The sequence below is a fragment of the Mustela nigripes genome, chromosome 3, assembly GCF_022355385.1.
Source record: "Mustela nigripes isolate SB6536 chromosome 3, MUSNIG.SB6536, whole genome shotgun sequence".
Taxonomy (NCBI): domain Eukaryota; kingdom Metazoa; phylum Chordata; class Mammalia; order Carnivora; family Mustelidae; genus Mustela; species Mustela nigripes.
In genome coordinates this window covers 134069010-134076794 of record NC_081559.1, presented here as the reverse complement: position 1 = coordinate 134076794, position 7785 = coordinate 134069010, and the positions used below count along the sequence as shown (strand labels likewise).

At 35.8% G+C, this 7785-nt stretch overlaps 1 pseudogene; it reads left to right on the top strand.

Annotated features, from left to right (window-relative positions):
* The first annotated feature begins 523 nt into the window (after positions 1 to 523).
* LOC132014556 (pre-mRNA-splicing factor 18-like) overlaps positions 524 to 7785 on the top strand; it is a 13390-nt pseudogene continuing 6128 nt past the window's right edge.

Genomic DNA, 7785 nt, shown 5'->3' with positions numbered 1-7785 from the left:
AAAAATAGGTCCCGTGTCAGAGTCCTTGGCCCAAAAGCAGTCACACCGCCGTTTCACGTTCACGGTCACGTCTGAACTACTTGGGCTGATTCTCAAATGCTCAGAACAGCGGAGGCAAGTCACGTCACCCGTGTTAGCTCGTCAGTAATGCAGTTTTCTTGGAAACGCTCGTTTGAACAGCAGTAAGAACCTCGGTGGTGCTCAGGGCCCTGGGGAGGGGCGAGGGGCCCACAGGGGCCCGGGGAGCCATCCCTAGAGACCAGGTCGCCCCTGGGGCCGGCCCTGGTCCTGTCCTGTCCTGTCCTGAGGCCTGCGGGAGGCTCTGGAACCCTGATAGGGACCCTGCTGTCTGGGAAGACACGGGACCTTCTCACGCACCCGACCCCTGCTATGCCCTTGCCTCGCCCCGGAAACACAAGTCCGTGGACAACCCAGGACAGAAGTCACCCAGGAACATCGGGGTGGCTTCCCCACTCCCGTCTCCGCTCGGAACGTCTTGGAGATGAGATGCGACTGTCAAGACATGAAGCCCACACTTCACGTGCACGACCCAGCAACATCTAGCGTACTACGCCACATCCCATTCCATCGCCCCCAAGGAGACACCGTACCCACTGGCGTCACTCCCTCGTCCCCCCGATCCCCACACCCACCCTCTGCTCCTCCACCTCCTGGCTGCACGGGTTTGCCGGTTCTGGACATTTCGTGCCATGAGATCAAGCCCAAGGCTCCCCTCACTCCTACGCTCCTGGGTCCATCTGTGTCACGGCTCTGCTCTGCTGTGTGGATAAGCCACACACAACAGCTACTTCTATTGGCCACCAAGTTTGTTCTAGATTTAGGAAGGCAATCACATCAAATTTACCCTCCTGATTTAAAAAGAATTTGTATATCCTGCTAGAGGAACACATTTGTAGTAGTTTAGGTGTAGTCTCACTCAGTAAGAAGTTTCTATTGAAAGAATATCTAATGTTGCACTAATTTAAGCAGGAATCCAAAATCAAGTTATGTTACCTTCCTTGTAGCCTCGGTAAATACGACATGAAGAAAGGAAAATTCAGGGGGCATCTTAGCATTGCAAGTATTATCTAATTCTATTCACAAGACTTCAAATTCTTTGTTTCTTGTGTCTTTCTTACATTTAAATCATTTGTAAGTTTCAAGCAAAATTCAAGTATTAGCCCCAACATACCTTGACAATTGACTACTAAATCTTTTCTTCCTTCCTTCCTGCCTTCCTTTCCTTCTTAACCCCCCCCCCCCCCCCCGTTTAAAATGTAATCTCCAATGACCATGGTGAGAAGATGAAATGGAAAATACACAAAAACACATAAAAAAGATAATAGTTTCCTGTAAATGTTAGTCTCATGAAGTAGCCACTGTTCATATTTTGGCATATTCTCTTCAATGTTTTTATGCTAAAATTTTCTCTAAATTTTGCATGATGTTCAAAAAAGAATGGAAATATGAAGCTTTCTAAATTAATCTTTGTACATAAAAGAAACTTGTAAAAATAAGTTTAATTTTTAACCCAGGTTTCTATTTTAATAACCTACACCACTTTGTTCTGTGTGGAATTTACTTACATATATAACGCATAGTCACTCTTTTTGAAGACTTATTTTATCTAGATGTAAATCTTCAAATTGCAAATCAAAAGCATTAGCACCCCCTTGTGGTATAACAAATTTTAAGCTCAGAAAAGGCTTTCCTTAAATTTGCCTCAATTTTTCTTTCACTCCGTTTTTAATAATGCATAAAATAACTTAAAAATCTCATAACATGTAATTCTAAATATAATATAATCATTTCAAAGTGCAAATGCACAGCATAAATCATTTTTAAAAGTGTTAAAAAGAAATATTATTGATTTAAAGAAAAGTTTAATACTTTGTTATGTATTTATATTAACACTTTATGTGACTTTTTTCTCTATGACCCTATGATAATAATAGCATTTTTAAAGGCACTTATATGTATCTTTTAAAAGTAGATAGAACTTACTAAATGTGTGTATGAACCAGCAGGGCTTTGGTTAAACTGCAAATTCTGATTTAATAGGTTTAGATGGAGCCTGACATTTTCTAATCTCCCTGCAGATACTAATGTTGTTGGTCCAAACAGCACACCTTGAGAAGTAATTAGGTGGTAAAATATTTAAGTTTTTTGTATAAAGAATTTACAAATCTTTAGGAATATTTTATACAACGAATTAAGTAAACAATATAAAGATATAATCCTTTAGAATCTGATTGCATTTTTAAAAGAGCAATACTTCTATAAACCAACTGTATTTATGTACATTTTAATATACTAGCTTACATCAATAAGTTTACAGAAAAGTCCCAAGATTTTATTTATCTGAGAGAGAGAGTGAGAGAGAGAGAGCATGAGCAAGGGAGAGGAGCAGAGGGAGAGGGAGAAGCAGACGCCCTGCTGATGCAAAGCTCATGCAAGGCTCAGTCCTGGGATTCCAGGATCATGACTAGAGCTGAAGGCAGACACTTAACTGACTGAGCTACCCAGATGGCCTGGAAAATTCCCAAATTGTATTTGTGGGTTTCTTTTATGCCTTTCTGATTTGCGTATGTGGAAACAAAAGTCTATTTTGATATATATTTTACTTTTAAATGTTTCTGTCAGATTTCCAAGAAATCTGCTTGAGTTAAAAATCAATTAGAAGAATTAATTTTGACCCAGAACTTTTATCAGCACCAAATGTCATGGAACAATGCATTTAACACTGTATTTGACATACTTTGTAAATTTTAACTACTATTATAGCATTCCATCAAATACAATATTCAAAGTCTCCAGGTATAATACCTTTATTGTAGATTTTGTAGACAATTACACTGAAAGGATTCTAACTAAGCAAAAGTAGCTAGGTAGTGATGATTCCTTCTGCTAAGGGATCTTTAGCCTGTTACCCATGACATTAAACAGCTATTTTAAAGACTCTTGGTTTCAATAACTTTCCATCCCTAATTTAGCACCATACTTAGAAGAAGGAAAAAAATACTACTTGAACATTAGCCAAATTCATTTTACTGTTTGTGTTTTATACTTTATCACCAAGTACTGAAAGGTTTAAATCCTCAGGGGAAGGTTACTATTTCTTCTAAAATATTTCCATATACATACAATATTATTCTAATAATTTGTATTTCCAGAAAAGCTGAGAGATAACATATAGAATGATGGCTGTGTGTGTGTGTGTGTGTGTGTGTGTGTGTGTATGTGTGTAAAGAACATTAAACTAGAAATAAGTAAATGCCTGAACAGTCTGAATCTTGGGATAGGATTAAAAGCAACCCCAGGTCCTCGAGGAAACACTGGGAATGACAGTTATTTTTGATGTTTAAATAACACAATTGTATTAAAAATAAATAGAAAATGGAGAAAATTTTCATAGCCTATGTATCAATCATAAAAATAGTAAGCATGTATTATCATCCAACTTATCCAAATTAGGTAATCAAAGTTAAAAGGAGATAAATGACTTACCTTGTCACTTGGAGCCAATGATAACACTTAAGTCCCAATAAAAACACTATGCTCCTGAAGATCAGGAACTATAGCTCTTTAATATAGGTAGAAACTTTAGGACATACAGCATACGGAAGACTCATCATATTACTCTGTTCACTCTTAACATAGAACCCCATTAAAAGATCATCCAATATTGGGTGGTCAGTGTTCATGCTAGGATCTGAGCATTTTGTGGCCTTGAGACAGATTTAGCATGTCATCATTGTGGACAATTCTAAAGATTGCACACCTCTGTAAGAACAAAATATTTTTATCCTACTTCAATTATTTCATAAAATGAACAAACAGTATCCATCTCTAATGCCAATTGCAGACTCCCTCCAATGTATCACTGTAACACATATGGGATAGAAAATATGAGTAGGCAGTTATACATGCACTTCAGTAAGTGACAATATGAGGGATTAGAAAGTATACTGTGCCAAAAGTAGCAATATAAACTGAAGAATAACAGTTTGACGAAAAGAGTGATTAAGAAGTAAGTGTGATAAATTATTTTTAGCTATAGATACTTAGTTTATACTGACTTAGGTGTATACCATTTTATTAGCAGTTTAGTATAATTCACAAAAATCGGAATGTATCACATTAGCTAAATACAAGTCATATTTATAAGCAAAGAATTAGGAACTTATAAAACCCCTGTGCCGGTCTCCTAATGACAGTTCCAACTTTTAATGGTTTATATTCATATTTCTTTCTTTGCAGACATAGTATAATTAATATGGAGGTGTCATTTAGAGTTTAGATTTTGCATAAACTTATTATTTTACTTAGAACAGCTTCCAGCTGTGGAGTTAATATTCATTCAAATTTCTATATATGTCAACATTAGGAATTCAGATCTCCTTATTTCCTTCTTTTTTGAAGAAGAAGGAGGAGGAAGAGGAGGAGGAGAAATATTTCATTGAGGAAGCTCTAACAAGCACATAAAATCTCCCAAGATGGACTGAGTTGGTCTATTTTCTACATCTGAAGAAACCACCACTCCTGTCAGATTTTTGACAAATAAAATTATAAAATCTAATAGAATTTCAAGTAATATCTTCCATCGAGTAGAATAGTAGCTCCTTATATGTGTGTTTTGAGTCTATATGCAATGGAAAACAAATGCATGCAATACATTATCACTTGTAAGAAAAATGATAACTGGGGTTCTCTTACTCTGATTTCCTCTATGGGTCACATACTACTTAATTAGCTCTATGTGATCTCTAATAAGTATTGTCTATTCTGCAGTTACAAAATTTTAAAGCACAACACAACAGAGAGGACCTTTGCTCTACCCTAGTTGTTGCTTTTGTTTTTTTAAATTAGAGAAATATTCTGGTATTAAGACACTAACTGTGTGAACAAGATGAACGAGCATAAGATGGATGCTGTGTCAGATAGAGAAACACTTTCTGACCGAACAGTGATAATCGGAGAATATCACATAATCATGGGACAGATAAAAGCTGAGGTAAGATCTCTAGTAGATTGTCCCAATACTCACTTCTCACCATTTTTCTCATTAGCTTAGATGAAGATAAAGATCACCTCTATCAAATACATTATTACACAGATGTTGAAATACCAGCTGATATTATTGGAAAATCAAATCAAAATTAAATAGAGCCAATAGAATAAATTAACAATTCACAAACTGTATCAAGCAGAACACCAGCTTTATGATATGTCACTAGCATTACTTGAAAATAATTCAGTAGTCAAATAAACTTGGGAAATATTAGGTAAATGAAGTTTAAATTGGTTTCTTAACTGGAGAACTTCTCAGAAGTTTTGATTATTTAATAATGGTGACTGAAAATCTGTAAGATATGAAACACAGTATAAATAATTTTACAAATTTATTTGACCACAAACATTTTTTTCTTAAGGAAAATTCCATAGGATTAGCATGTCATAAGAGGCACTAACCCTTCCCAACCCTGTACCCTTTATTTAGATTCCCCCAACATCTTCCAAGAATGTAAGACAATATCACAATCAGAATTTGATTTTGAGGGGCACCTGGGTGGCTCAGTGTGTGAAAGCCTCTGCCTTCTGCTCAGGTCATGATCCCAGGGTCCTGAGATTGAGCCCCGCATCGGGCTCTCTGCTCAGCAGGCAGCCTGCTTCTCTCTCTCTGCCTGCCTCTCTGCCTACTTGTGATCTCTGTTTGTCAAATAAATAAATAAAATCTTTTAAAAAAATTGTATGGGGTTAGGACTTAAATTAAAAAAAAAAAAAACATTTGATTTTGATATAGTCAAGATACAAAAAGGACTAATCATTAAAAATGTCCATACTACCCAAAGCAATATACAGATTCAATGCAATCCCTAATAAAAAAAATAAATAGCCAAACCTGAGGAGAAAAAAGAACAAAGCTGGAGACATCACACTCCCTGATTTCAAACTACATTATGAAGCTACAATAATTAAATCAGTAGGATATCAGCGTAAAAACAAAACACACCAATCAGTAGCACAGAATAGAAATCAGGATATGCACTTTTGATGACCTAACCTAATATAAATGGCCAAATAACTGAAATTTAATAGGGATCAATACAAAATTACATATTTAGATTATAGTTGAAAGGTCAACGAAATGAGTAAAAGACAGGGAGATCTACCATAGTTCTATATGAGCCAAGAATATGTTGTAATGTGAACACAGAAAAAGCCAAATTCAATATTAAACAACATCCAAGATATGTGCTCATTTATGTGCTCATATTTAACTAGAGTGGATCATGAAAAGATGCCAGAGATAGAAACAGCTCTACAAATGAGGATATTACGGAGCTATCGAAGAAAATGAGGATGTTCAGCGGAAGGAAAGAAGACTTGGCACAACCGTGGTAACTCTACTCAACTGAAGGCTGAGTATGAAGGAGAGCCCTGAATTATTCAGAGTTGCTCCAGGAGATTGAAATAACAGAAAGGCAAACTTCAGTCCTTTATAAACAAACAGGTCATGCATTATCATTACCCATGTTTCTCTGAAACACATAAAATCTGTCAGATTCAAAGCAACAGTCATCGCAGTATAATCCTGCTAAGCTTAGCACTTTCAGAAACAAGACAGCAGTCATAAAACCCAAATACATGTTTATGGTGCACTAAAGTGTAGTAATCAAATCTGAACAAATAGAGTAAAATGCCTATCAGCAAAACACAATCTCTAAGAATACTTTAAAGTGGTGCAATATTTCTGCAACCTGGTAAGAAATGAAAACATACACATTGATCAAAGATGTAGATAAATGAAGTGGAATTTTTTTTCTGAATAATAAGTGTCAAATACATACACATATATGTATATATATGAACTTATATATGTATACTTAAATACACACTTGACATCATATCAAATATATATATATATATTCTGGAAACATACACACATATCTGGAAATAATGATTGCAATAACACCACAACATTGTTCCAAAATATTTTATGTATTTATAGTGTGAAAACGTCAAATGGATAGTGCAAAATACATAGCTTATATACAGTTTTAATGATATCTTCAGTTAGAAAACATTAAAAGCAGACAAATAATCTCATTGGGAAAAACCAGTGATCAAATTCATTAAAGTACTATTTAACAATTTGTTTGAAACACTACAGATATACATAATATATATTTATCATTATTGTTAGTATTAAAAATCCACACATTTGCTTTCCATGGCAATTAGAGGGCTCAGTCAGTATGTTCACACGCTGAAATCAATTGTTAGAAATCCAAGTGCACACCTAGCTTTCTTTGGCATTAAAATATAAAAAGAAGACTAGTTTACAATTTTCCTAGGCTTCTTCCTACTTTGATATAGTTGCTATTTATTTATCAGTCATAGTAAATAAATAAGCTTGCACACAAAAAGTATTTTCCTTACCTCTTTTCACATTATTCACAGGCATATGGGCCATCTGCCTACATTAATCTCAACCCCTAGCACGATAAGCACAATATCAAGAGTTAACTTTTAAATCATTTTACAGATTGTGGGTGCTCCACACCCATTTTTATTTTATTTATTTTTTTTTTTTTTAAAGATTTATTTATTTATTTGACAGAGAGAGATTACAAGTAGGCAGAGAGGCAGGCAGAGAGAGAGAGGAGGAAGCAGGCTCCCCGCTGAGCAGAGAGCCCGATGCGGGACTCGATCCCAGGACCCTGAGATCATGACCTGAGCCGAAGGCAGCGGCTTACCCACTGAGCCACCCAGGCGCCCTCC